The sequence below is a fragment of the Anastrepha obliqua genome, chromosome 1 (genome assembly GCF_027943255.1).
Source record: "Anastrepha obliqua isolate idAnaObli1 chromosome 1, idAnaObli1_1.0, whole genome shotgun sequence".
Taxonomy (NCBI): domain Eukaryota; kingdom Metazoa; phylum Arthropoda; class Insecta; order Diptera; family Tephritidae; genus Anastrepha; species Anastrepha obliqua.
Genome location: NC_072892.1, coordinates 107,856,262 through 107,870,655, shown reverse-complemented (window position 1 = coordinate 107,870,655; position 14,394 = coordinate 107,856,262). Strand labels below are relative to the sequence as shown.

At 36.1% G+C, this 14,394-nt stretch overlaps 2 pseudogenes; both read right to left on the bottom strand.

Annotated features, from left to right (window-relative positions):
• Positions 1-11,423: 11,423 nt before the first annotated feature.
• On the bottom strand, positions 11,424-11,610 carry LOC129236570 (U2 spliceosomal RNA; annotated as a pseudogene).
• A 264-nt stretch (positions 11,611-11,874) lies between these two features.
• On the bottom strand, positions 11,875-12,061 carry LOC129236558 (U2 spliceosomal RNA; annotated as a pseudogene).
• Between the last annotated feature and the right edge of the window lie 2,333 nt (positions 12,062-14,394).

Below are 14,394 nucleotides of genomic sequence, written 5' to 3'. Positions count from 1 at the left end.
GTCTTACAAACGAACAACGCTTCTGTTAAGAAAGTTTAAGATCCTCTTTTTTATCGAAAAATTGTGTTCAGCGACGAAGCTCATTTTTGGATCAATGTACGTACCCAATAAGCAGAATGGTCGATTTTGGAGTGAAGATCAGCCAGAAGAATTGCAAGAGCTACCAATGTATCCAGAAAAGGTTACAGTTTGATGCGGTTTATGGGCTGGAGGTATCATTTGACCGTACTTCTGCAAAGATGCTGCGAATCGTAACGTAACTGTGAATGGTGAGCGCTACCGTGAAATGATATCCAACTTTTTTTTGCTCAAAATGCAAGAGCTAGACTTACATGACATGTGGTTTCAGCAAGACGGCGCCACATGCCACACAGCACGCTTAACAATGGACTTGTTGAGAGGCGAGTTCGGTGAACATTTTATTTCACGTTCCGGACCTGTCAATTGGCCACCCAGATCGTGCGATATAACGCCTTTAGATTATTTTTTGTGACGCTATGTCAAAGCTCATGTCTATTCAGACAAGTCTGCTTCAATTAACGCATTGGAAGTCAACATTAAAGCATTTATATGTGAGATACCGGCCGAAACATTGGAAAGAGTATGCCAAAATTGGACTAAGCGGATGGACCATTTGAAGCGCAGTCGCGGTCAACATTTGCATGAAATAATCTTCAAACATTAAATTATATGGTCTGTACTATCTATTTAAATAAAAATTTTAAGTGTGTTTTTTTGAAAAACTTTCCTATAGCTCATAAAAAATTACCCTTTATATATATACTAGCTTTAACCCGCGGTCCCGCTCGTGTACGTGTAGTTTTGAGGGATTTAGGATATGTATATAAAAGAATTACAAACAGTAATTTCATAGCAAATAATTTTTTATTAATAACCATAATATTACAATACCGGGCATCCGTTGCTATGCCTCTTTGAATAAAATCAAAACAACCAATCAGAAAAATATCAAGCAAAATTATTTTTATTAATTTTCTATATCAAGCCGTTTTTGAACTTTGCATTTGGGTCATAGTTGAACAGCTTATGTGGATTATGAAGTCTAGAGAGTGCTATAAATAGAGGGAAATAGGAAGAACTAAGATTTTTTAGATTAAATTTAAGCAAATATTCGATTATTAGTGACGAATGAGAGTGCTGGCGCGGCCTGTGGGCTGTGGGAAGGGAGTTCCGTCATAAAAACATGCTTATAACCTTCATTGGGTGAAAATATGAATGTATAAAAATTTGTACGTCATTTGGTGTTGTCGTTTCGTAGTGATGCACGGACAACGTACAGACATTCATCTTTATAGTATAGATAATTGCATAAGCGTCAGCCTTTCTCAATATGCAAGAATCATGAAAATCGGTTGGCAAACAACAAAACTGTGAAATCTGCACAGAGAAGGTGTAGGAAAGTAATTTTGCTCTGATTGGCCTGAAACCTTCCAGTAAAAGTGCTCTAACACGCTCCTCTTTGCTCTGATTGGGTAAAATTTCGGCATGTAATTGTAGAAGCGTCAACCTTTGCAAATATGGAGGAAACATGAAAATCGGTTTGCATACAACAAAACTGTGAAATATCTTCGGAAAAAGTGCTGTAACTCTCTCAATTTTGCTCTTATTGCAGATTCTTGTTGTCAGATAGGTATCATGCCTCTAGTGCGAGTTTTGAACCGGCCGCAATGCAAGCTTAAAACAACAATGGAGCACTTTGAAACACTTTTGAGGAAGTTTGTGTGTATATAGTGTGTTAATAAAGGGTCTTTCAAAAGTGACGCCTAGATGTCAGTAGTGACGTACCTTTTTTATGTCATTTTTGACGTTCAATAGAACAAGGCGGTAAAAACAGCATTTCCCAAATTCGTGAAAATAATCGCCCGAATGGGTCACGAATTTCAGGGTTGGTAAAGAAATGTTAAGAAACTGATTCAGTCGAGGTTGCAAAAGTGGTGGTAGACCAAAATGTGGACGTTTTGTTGCTGAACAACCTTCAACATCGATATCTCGACGTTCTCAACAATTAGGCATTCATGATTCACCTTAGACGTGCTCATGGTGGGCCTTTAGATGTTGACACTTTTCACATATAATTGTTAAGAGCCGTATTTTGAGCAAAAATGGAGCATATTATAATTTTGTCTCTAAAGATAAGTTTATACAACAATCCGTTTGCCCAAAATATTTGGGCATTGCATTTGAAATAGCGGTGCCCCTTGTTACAGAGACCGAAGGCTGCACACGAGAAAGTTACCAAATCTCTTCAAGGAGTTACACAGAGAACATCGATTCTGATACAGAAACACCATCTATACTTACGTACATCAATATGAAAATTATATCTACAGTTTGATGCTGCCTCTGAATGGCAGTTGGCTTTTTTATGAAGGGATGCTTCATGGCATAAATACTATCGGAGATTTGCCATTGCCTGCCGTGAAGCGACTGTTATTATAAAAAACTTTTTTTATCATTAGGTATTTTATGCCCGATGTTTCGAACCCGCACACTACCGCCCATAGCTTCATTAAAAAAATATCTTGTATTAATTCCTGAGCACAAAGAATATGTATTCCCTTAAATTTTTACTACTGGTGTATATTATGCTATCAGATTTATTTCCCCTTGATATATAAAATGATTGCGTAATTTGTCAATTATAGTAGGGAATACAGAATAACGGATACTGATTGATTGGAAAATACACCAACAGCACTTAAAGTTTCTTAATCAGAAAGATGTTATCAAACAACTTTTATGTAAAGTAATAGGCAAGCGCGTTCGACCACGGTCGTGACGGTGTGTGTCTAATATATTAAAACCATTCTTATCAAAAAAAAATTATTAATAAATAAACACTAATATAAGATCTTTGAGCGACGTCTTTAATTATTTTTTGTTTACGACTGTTCTGATATCTACAAGTAATAATTACAACCACCACGCAGTGAAGAGCCAAACTACGCACCAAACTGCTCAGAAAACCTTCTATTATTAGGTTGCGGAATAAGTTCGTAGCGTTTTTACCGAAGACTTTTATTTAAAGAAAAAACAATAATTATATCAATAAGTCAATCAATTATACATTCGTTGTTGCTGTTTACAACCTCTTCACACCTCTCGACCAATTTCTTGATGCTGTTCCGCCAAAAAGTCGTCTGGTGTGGTGGTTTGTTATCGAAGGGAGCGGAAAAGATAGTAATCGATCGGTGCAAGGTCCGGAGAATATGGCGGATGCTGAAGGACCTCACACTCGAGTTATTGGAGTGCGGCTTATGCAGCTTGGAGCCTGGCGTTGTCGTGAGGAGTTTGACCATGTCGATCAGGTGTTTTCAGTCGAATGGCCTAATTCTCGCGGTGTAGCTGGGCAATGTTGTTCTTGTTGATCGTGACATTCTTTTCGAACATTTCCCAGTGTACCATGCTCTTCCAGTCCCACCAAACACACACATCATACAAATAAATACTGAACACTTACCCACACACAGCTCAAATAAAAGAAACTAAAGCTGGGGAAATTGGAACGTTGATTGGTATGTTAGTCCAAATAGCTACATTAAAGAATAATCACCTCACATGTGTCGAGTTATTTGATCCGATTTACTCTGGGTCTGAACATCTTTCTAGAATGACTCCAATAAGATACACATTTCTAATGTCCTGCTTGCGATTTGTTAATAGAGCAATACGCATACAGCTTCCAGCAGACAAATTTGTTCCAGTAAGAAAGGTATGGGAAATTTTTATTCAGAAATATCGGGATAATTATACACCTGGGTCCTATGTGACTATATAAGAAGAGTTGGCAACTAATGAAAAAGGGAAAATTTGCGCGATGTGTCCAGCAACAAAATCGCGAATGGCTTAATCTCATGTGCCAAATGTTAAAAAGCTTGTCTGTAGAGCATAAATTTGATCTCTGTTCTTCATGTGCAAAATAAAGTTTAAAACTGAGTTTTTATTTCAGTCTTAAGCATAAGGGGTTAGGGGTAGTCAGAATTTTCAAAAAATTGAATTTTTTGTTTTGGCATTTTCTTAAAGTATAATATCTTAAAAATATTGTGTGAAAATTTGAAGTGAATCCGACAAATACTTTTCAAGATATTCAACAATTAACAAAGGACGCTGGGGCAGCCGACGTACGAAAGTGGCAGATAAGCGCGAAAACAATAACACTGGAGAAGGTAGAATGCTACATAGGTAATAGCAAATCGATATTTTTGAAGCTGCTATGACGGCTGATGAACTACCTGTAATATATGGCGCAGGAATAGATGACATAGTGTAAGTAATTAAATAATTCGTATACCTCTACATAAATCGATAGCAAAACTTTAAAAGAGATTTTTTTAAAACTATGTAAAAAGGAATACTGCTTTTGAAAAACCATTAAAAACTCGTGCCTGATCGAAGGATTTTTTTTTCAAAATTTATATTTTTTTCAACACTTAGTTGTTGGTTTTTTTCTCGAAAATCTGAAAAATATTGCCTGATAGAAGGATTTTTTTTTTCAAAATTTATATTTTTTTCAACACTTAATTGTTGGTTTTTTTTCTCGAAAATCTGAAAAATATTTCCTGAGGCCGCCATATTGTTAGTTCGATCAGGCATAAGATCAGGCACAAGATTATCTATTAGTAAAACTAATTTCTCTTGTCCGATTCATTTTAGACGAATCTCTAAGGACTTGTGATGATCACCGCAAGGGAGTTCAGGAGAAGCGATAACTTTTACAATTATTAAATTTGTTGTTTTGAAATTTTGCTAAAGTCCAATCGAAACATGCTATGTTTTTATTTTTGTAAAAAAAAGCAATTGACTATAAAAAAAAAAACTGATTGAAAATCATAGTTTTTTCGGGCCTCTGACTACCCCTAATCCCATAAAACGTACTTTTAGATCCAATTTGTGAAATTTAATTTGTTCAGTGTTACTTTTTTTTGTCAGAGGATATAAACAAAAAAAAATGAAAATGAGTAATTCAATTTTTAAGTTTATTATCACGTTAAAATGAATAATCAAGCATTCAAATTATGAAATAAATATTCCGAACTGGCATTTTTATTATATGATGTTTGGGTCTAAGTGCAATCTAAGGTAAGTTTAAAAGTGGGTGTCGATGGTTCGACGAAGATTGTTTTTACCGTCTTAAAAATATGAATACCTTCTACGGTTAGTATGATTTTTAATAAGCAGATTAAAACGCAGAAAAAGGACTTCAAACCTCGATTAAACACCTGTAGATATAAAGACAGCAACGTCTTAACCGAAGAACGCTCTTTCATCGAACGCTGGAAATAATTTTTTACTGACCTGTACAACCCTTTTTCAACAAGAACTCTTAACTGGCTCAGAGTCCTCGTCCAAGGAAATAACAATGAGCTTCAACCGACACTGGAGGAGCTCGAAAGAGCTATACACCGCGCAAAAACAACAAAGTCCCCGGTGAGTATAGTTGTACAATCGAAATGCTTAAATCTCTAGATGAAGAAGGGCTTCAAATTATGCATAGTTTTATCCTACGACTATGCCCTTTAGAATACATTCCTGAAGATAGGCCTGTGGGCCTGATAACGTCCATCTATAAAAAAGGCGGCAAAACCCCCAGGAAATATGCTGTTTCGACAAGTTAGGTTCAGAGGGAGAGCGGTGTTAGATGAGTAGGTTTTAAAGGGCATGTGAAAAATTGGTTAGTGTCGTGCGAGTGCCTGCACATGCCGGACATATGTTTGGTATGCCGGGGTAATGTTTAACCTGCTACAGTATCCAGAACGTAATTGTGCCAGTGTTGCGCGGGTCTCACGGGAAAGCTATAGCTCTTCATCTGCTATAGGTGGTGGTTGGACTCCGATTACGGTATTCAGTGGACGGGAGCTTAAGACGGTGGTGACGGTCTCCCGTGAATATCGTTTAATGTCTGTCTAAACACTATCGGGTCCAGTAGATTTCAGTTAGTTTTGTCCTGGATCTCGTCGACGTAGCTTAAAAGGTGTCTTCTAACGTGCCTAGGAGGTGGCTTCGGCTCAAGCAGGTGTCTGCAAGGGCGAAACCTGCGGTAGCACCCTAACAGGAATTGCTTGCTGAGCAGTTTGTTGTGCACCATTACAGGGAGCATCTGTGTCTCATTGTGAAGGTGTTGAATGGCAGTAATTTGGCATGCCTGTAGCTTTATCCACTGCGTGCCACTGGTTCCAGGCGACCAGACAGGCACAGCATAGTTTATAATCGGCCGGCCTATTGCCTTAAATGTCGATAGCAACAATTCTTTGTCTTTGCCCCAAGTGCTGCAGGCAAGCGATTTGAGGACCTTGTTGCGATTTTCGACTTTAGTGTGCGCAGAGAAGGAGAGCAAACTGTCGAAGGTCACACCCAAAATTTTGGTGTGTCATCGACTTTTACCTTGAGAAGCTGTTTGACCTCCTGTGTCCAGGTGGTGGAGAGGGCCGCCATGGACTTAGTGTGGGAAAATTGTAGATTCTTCGTAGTGAAAAAGCGAGAAAGATCGGTGAGGTCGTTGTTCACTTTGGAGCACAGGCCATCGATGTTATATTCGTCGTTTAGTCCGCTATGACTGCAAGATGGTATCATATTTACCGAACACGCTACAATAACGAATTGCTGCAGCTATGTTATGACGAGGATATCGCGAAATACGTGAAGTGCCAAAGACTGTGATAGTTGGGCCATATTACGCATATGCGAAATGACTGCTCCCAGAAATCAATCATTTGATACAACCCCGTAGTATCTAAGGCATGAGGACGTCCAAGACTAACATGTATTCAAATTAGGGAATCGTTTTATCAAGAGGGAGTAGGAAAGCTGCTTACTTATCTAAGCTTAATTATTCAGAGGCTGACAATTGACATTTGAACGGATATCGCCTTATTGAGAATATCAGCTGCTGGCATTGATAAAGTATGGAAGATGAACTCCTTCAGCTGCAAAGCAAACTTGTTGAAAAGTAATTCAGAGCCACCGCAGGGCAACTACCGCACAATTCAACAAACGAAACCAACTCAGTTGTACCTGTTTGCATGTAGAACTACATACAGTTATACATACATACATACTTTTGTAATTAGGCGCGTGTGTTCATATGTAGGTGTTTGCTAGTTCCATCAGACACTCAAAGCACGGTCATTTAGCAATTATTGTAGATTTTCTTTTAATCTTTGAGTGCGCAATTCAGAAACTAATGAAAACCGGCTACATTGAATGACAGTTAGGAAATATCCAGATAGTCGAAAGTATGGCGCATAATTTCTTATCAGTTTTCATTATTATTTAAGTGTTTTATGTCACTTTCAACTCAAAGCACCGTGAAATATATGGAAGTGGCAAATAACTCATAAAGTTGGTATCAAGGTGCAATAAAATGTCTACTTGTTTTCGGGTTTGTTAAAAGTATTTGATAACGGCACACCAAGATTACGAAATAACTGTAATTTTTTTAGTAATAGTAATAGTAAATACTTTATTTATTACACATTTTATTTTACATATTTATTGATAGAGGTTTCTCATTTTGCAGAAAGTTATGAGCAATCAAATAACAGTAGCCGTGATTTTAGTAAACCCGTCGCCCCGCCCAAACGACACGCGAGCGTAATTATCATGACATACGGATCATATTTGTTCTAGCATAAGGTCAAGAATGGCTGGAGTTTGTTAAGCATCGAGATCAGAAACTGATTATCTACAGAAAAAATCATGAGCTGAATAAACATTTAAAATTATATCACCGTCAATTATTTATTGCGAGTAGAACCCATCGTTTCCTTATTATATCTTGGCATAGTGATCGGATGGTCCATTAAGTCCATTATTATCATCATTGTTGGGTGACCGTCCGGATTGAGCCTTAGCCTCCCTCAGTAGCTTCGAAGTTGCAGACATCCTTCAGTCTTAGCGTCGTCATCAACTGTGTCAATCGAGGTTTTCTTGGGCGACTTCTTTTCTAAAGAGCATTCAGCTTACTACCTTAGATCTCATTTGCTATTTCGTTGAGTTCATCGTTAGAACATGTTCAGCCAACTTAAGAAGCTGGTATAACCGATATAGTCGGCGATTGGGTAGTCGTTTAGCTCATCTATGCATTCGTCGTTGTAACGTATGCGATTGCTGACGTGATCTATCCGATAGTTGAAATGATCATCGGTCCAAGGATGCAGCGTAGGATTTTCGCTCAACCACTTTCCAGGCTTGGAGCCTCTCACTAACTTCTTGTTTGGATGTTGCATCCGCAGAGACGATGGATCCAAGATACTTGAACGACGCCACCCAAATACCAGATTTACTTCAATTGTTTAGTTCATAATTTGGTTAAAAAAAGATCTGAGAACCCTTAGTACTCAGGGGAGAATACTAAGCTTAACTTAACTAAAAATCGATCCCGTGGACATTTTTCTACGACTAACAAGAGTGGAAAGATTGATGCGCTTCAAGCGACTACTGTATGAGAGAAGCCCATACAGGGTGAGCGGAAAAGTTCTCCTGGTAATTTAGGGGTATTATTATTTCGGAAATTTCTGATTAATTTAATTATATTGAGAGGGTGTTAGTATATGTTTTATTGCTCACAAGCAGCGATCAAAACCCAGTTCAAGAGCCAAGTCACACAGTTAAAAGAAGAAAATCCGAAAATTCAAACCAAGTGATGTTCTTACGGATACTTTCCAGGAGCACGGTGCTCAAATCGATTACAGATGAATCGACGGAGACTAATGAAAAATACAATGCTAAAAAAACAGTGAGGCATGCACACATTGTGAGATTCGCGACCAAATTGTTGGCCTACCTACATTATTCTTAGAATATTGATTGGGACCTGTTGTTTTCTAGTTAAGATGTCTCAAGTTGTTTTAGTATATTTAAATAAAAAATCAAATCTCTGCGATTATAAAGAAATAAATGCCATGTTAAATTACTGAAATAATTACCGAAATTAAAGAAATTTTTAAACTAAATTAAGGAAGAATTCGTTCCCCATTCGTTTGTAAAAACAAAATTGTTTCGGCGGTGCTGCATAAAAATTGGAGTTCGCTTTCCCATCCTCTTCATTTGATCATAAAGAAATCATTAACTGCAGATAACATTACACCAATTTTTAAAAGCGGAAGCAATATGAGCAATTCTAGACCAATTTCCAAATTTCGACTACCTCTAAGTTGTTTGAATGCATTGTTAAAGAGAAGATTTTTTTGCAGTCATATGTCCCAACCTGTACGGCTTCGTCCATGGTAGATCGACCATTTCAAATGGCTGTTTGGCTATTTTCTCAGAAGATTGCATATAAGCTTTTCAGAAAGGTTTCTAGGTCGATGTTGTATACACAGATGATGTCAAATATCTGTCATTTTGAACCTATTTGTATGTACTGATAAATTTGGTACGCGGGTTTCAGATTATTGAATAATTTTTCAGTATCGGTCTTACTAAAGTTGCAAAACTCGCTTTAGTGATATACGGATCACTGAATTCTTTTGACTACCGTAAAAGTAAGTAAGTAAAAATTTGTCAAAAAAATAAATAAATAAAAAATCTTACAGACTATTATAATAAAGAATAATAAATAATACTGAAAAATAATCTCTATCTGCGTTACTTGAAGCAGTAATCTTTGCTTCCCAGAAATGTAGCAAGCACTTAATTTGCACCGATAGCAAATCCTCAATCGAAGCTATCTTAAACCCCACAAATGACACCCCGATGATAACAAAAATCCGCAATATAATTTCAATACACACAGGTGCAATCAAAATTATGTGGATTCCAGGGCACTCTGGGATAAATGGTAACGAAAAAGCTGACAAGAGAGCGAACGAGGCGAATAAGGAACCTCTACACACATTTAACTATATCACTTGCAATGACATAAAGATACTAGCGAAAGAACTTGCCGCAGATAACGCAGCAACTAAATGGAACATTTATCAGCATCCTTAAAAAAACTTTAACCCCTTTGGGGGAAAAAATATCTACCTTCCATCTGCATTATGTCACCAAGCAAAAACCTTTACTCGACTGAGAATCGGTCACACACTCATGACACATGCCCACCTGCTCAGCGGTTCACCGAAGCCTACATGCCCTTTTTGTGGCTCCAACGAATTTACTACACTTCATCTGATAGATACTTGTCCTTCCCTACAAAATATCAGAACATCCTTCTTCTCAAGCATCAAACCATCGGAACTCCTCAAACAGACAACGGTATGCAATTTAAATAAGATTTGTGATTATGTATCCAGATGTAAGTTAAGGCTATAAGACACGCTGTCATTTTTTATTATACTAATAGCCGAAGGCCATAGTAGCCAGTGCTTTAGCTCTTTAAGTGGAATAGTTATTTATAATTGTTACTCTTTTAATAAATAAAAAAAAAATACCAGTCTAACGGTTAGACTTGATAGAAGTGAAACCTTCCGTAAAACAAACTGAGAGAGAATAAGACGAAAGCAGCATTAGGAGCGGGATAATTATAGGTTCATTATAATATTGCTATAAAGTTCATATTTTATTTTCTTCATTTTATCATTATTCATCCTCAATGTTTTCAATTTCAACAAATCGCACCCTAAATACAAAAGGGTCACAACTCAAAATACCAAGATTTTCAGGAGAGACGAAAAACGTTTTATGTAAAAATTATTGTAATATTTAAAGAAAATATTGTTCCATCATGAAAATATACAACATTGAAGAAGGTTCTACTATATTTTTCTCAATTTTATTTTATGTTTGCGAAAATAAAACAAAATTTTGATTTATGACTCTTTAACTGAAATTTTTTCGATTAAGTAGTGATATTTTCTTAAGTTGTGCCTTTTTAACTGATAAAATGTTTTAATTTTATAAGTTCCCTAACCTAATTGAACTCACTTTTCACAACTAAAGAGGCACAATGCAAAATAATATACCACGAAATTTATCACTTTTTACAGTTATAGAGGCAGAACTCAAAATAAAACTCTTTATGTGTAATAAAAGTAATCAGCTGTTCTTGAGCCCATTAACGCAACTAAAAATAATTCTCTTTAATTGATCGTGCAAAAGCAACACACTTGACATAAAAATAGACATAACTGTATTTTTCCAGTTAAAGAAGATAGTTATGTGAACGAAATATTTGCAGCAGTTAGAAATGTGTACTCTGAATTAATTTATGCAAAAAACTCAGTTTTGGAAAATTTTGAGTTGTGACCCTTTTGTATTTAGGGTGCGAAATGATACGAGTGGCTTATGATAGATAAAATATGATACAAATGCTTTGGTTTCGATGTTGTCAAAAAAAAATACCCAAACGGACCGAAGAAACAGACTTACAAATTTCTTCCATTTTCGTCCACTTGTATTCATATAAAAATTTATGCCTCTTCCCACCAAAGCTAAATGTATTAGTACATTTTTTCTTGTATTTATTCAAGGCTGAAATCCCGGCGGTAATGTAATACCGGGTCAACCCGTGGCAGAGAAGGAGCAAGCCGCCCCTAAAACACTCCGCCCATTTCCAAAAATTAGTTTAGCATTTGTTGTCCTCCGATGGAGGATCTATCAGATGTTAAGCTGATAACCACACTACCTAGTCAATACATTTTAAATAATAAACCTAATAAACCTTTTGAGAATTACACGCTCACAAAAAAAAAATTAATGTACGAAATATTTATACCGATTCACTTAAACTGACTTTCAGTATCTAAACCAAAAATAGAAAAGCCAAAAAACTGTTTTCAATAAATAATCAGAAATGTCCTACAATGTAAATTTCAAAAAAAAAAAAATTCCATTTTCGTCTACATGTATTCACATAAAAATTTATGGCTCTTCCCACCAAAGCTAAATGTATTAGTATATTTTTTCTTGTATTTATTCAAAGCTGAAATCCCGGCGGTAATGCAATACCGGGTCAGCCCGTGGCAGAGAAGGAGCAAGCCGCCCCTAAAACACTCCGCCCATTTCCAAAAATTAGTTTAACATTTGTTGTCCTCCGATGGAGGATCTATCAGATGTTAAGCTGATAACCACACTACCTAGTCAATACATTTTAAATAATAAACCTAATAAACCCTTTTGAGAATTACACGCTCACAAAAATTATTTATATCAACATATAATATAACGCTTCGTAACTAAATAACTTTTAGGCCAACAACGACAGCATGGCGCGGTAGCCGAGCGACTAGCAATGTGAGCTTCCGATCCAAAATCCTCGGTTCGAATCACAAGAAAAAATAAAAGTTATTTTTATTTAGTTCGTCGCTACTTTTATATCAACATATAATATAACGCTTCGTAGCCAAGTAGGTCGCTTTTTTCGTTTCACTTTTCCTCAAATCACTCCCAACGATTCTAAAGAAGTTTTCACTTCAAAAATAAAAAAAATCTCTATCTATAACAAAAATATAATTGAATTATGATTTGGAGGGATAACCTATTACGTTTTGATTTTATTAATTATAGGCATAATTAAGAAAGATTACGAAGGAGAGTTTTGAGGAGTAAAATCAGAGTAAAATATTTCCAGATTGTTTTAAATTCTATCAGAAATCTCGTGGTGAGTCTATTTCTTGCATATGCAGCTTGAACTATGCTCTCTTACTCACCTACCTCAACCCGTACGAGTTTTTCCTCTTCCCCCAATAAAATTGTATGCTTAAAATTTCTGTGAAACAGTTTAAGCATCTAACTACTTTTATTAATGGGCTTTCAATATAAGTACCTCCTTTGAGAAAAGATCAAAAATTACCAAATAGGTCAGAGATAGAGAATTGTACTACCAAAAAATGCCTCATTAAATTGCATTTTAGAAGCCTAGGAACAGAAATTACATTTTTAGTTGTTTTATGCATAATATTTTCCATAAACTATTCACACTTTCGCCCAAAATTTTAAAACTTTTACGCTCCGCTTCGTTGAGATCCTCTCTACTAGTACTATCTTCGACAAAGTTGATCCGCATCTTTGCCAAAAAAAAAGCACTAGTTAGTAGATCTGAAATTTAAATAACAAAAGTAGGTTTTCCATTTTTCCTTGCAGGTAAAATATTATTGTCAAAATCGTGAATTTCTATAATTAACTAGAGAAAAATAACTATGAAATCCATTACTTTCTTGGTAGATGGCTGTAGTGATCGATATCTCGTAAAGCAATTTAAGGTGTATGCTCGCTGTCAAGGTGACATTTCATACTAAAACAATCGTTTGCCGTTTTTTGTTTGTTTTATTCAGTTGAGAGTTACAGGGTGTTTACAATGGAAGTCAACAAAGTGAAAATTCGGTACATTTTACAGCTTTTTTTTGATAAACGCGAAAATGCAAGCCAGGCCACTGAATGAGTGAATTGTGAACGGTGTTAATGGTGCCGATACGTGCAATTTTGGTTTTGTTGATTCATTCAGGCTTTTTTGATGTTAAAGATGCACTTCTCACAGGCGAAAATGTCGATAGAATCACAGAAATAATCGAAGTTAATCGGCATGTTAGTAGTCGTAGCAACCCCCAGGAGCTAAAGATCCACTATAACACAGTTTTAAACCATTTGTGCAAAAATGTTAAGGAGAAATAATGGATTTCCTTTTCCCCAAACAATAACAATAATAGTTGGCAGCAGATGTGTTTTTTTTATGAGGAGATAGAAAAAAACTTTTTTTATCATTTGATGTTTCATGCCCGTGATTTCTAGCTTGGGCTCTACCGAATGGAAATCACCCACCAACTGTTTTTTACAGGCTTTAAGGAAAAGTTGAAATAACAAAAGTTGTGTTTCCTTTTCTTTTTACAGGTAAAATATTATTTCTCAGAATCTGGTATTTCCATAATAATTTGGTCAGTAAAGAGCCCCGATCCTAAGTCTATGGTATGCGTGATAACTCCAATAAAAAAGTGATGGGCCCAAAACTTTAGCTGCGTTTAGTCAGTTCAGATTGTTGAAGAAGTTTGATATTAAATGAAAAATTGAAATATTTAAAATATTGTTTTATTCCTAGAACAATTCCAGTATCTGCTTGGCAGCCCTGTTCATGATGTGCAAACTGCACTTGAGTAAAGTTGGCCTAATTGAAAGCAAACGGAAAGACAACAAACAGAGCGAAAATGTGTCAAAAGAGTAAATTAGAGAGCGAAAGTAGGAGAGAGAATGAGAGACAGCGAGACGGAGAGAAGCAATAAAAATTCGAGTTGGTACATTTTGAAAAGCGTTACATTTAAAAAATCAGCTCAGCGCACGCTTATGAGCGAAAGTTAATACTCTCCATATATTTGTAATTTTATTTTAATTTTACTTTTTATACATAAGTACATATGGTAGGCACATCCATGTGTGATATCACATCTGCTCGGCCTTTCAAAGCATTTTGAAATTTCGCAATGTGATTTATACCTACATACA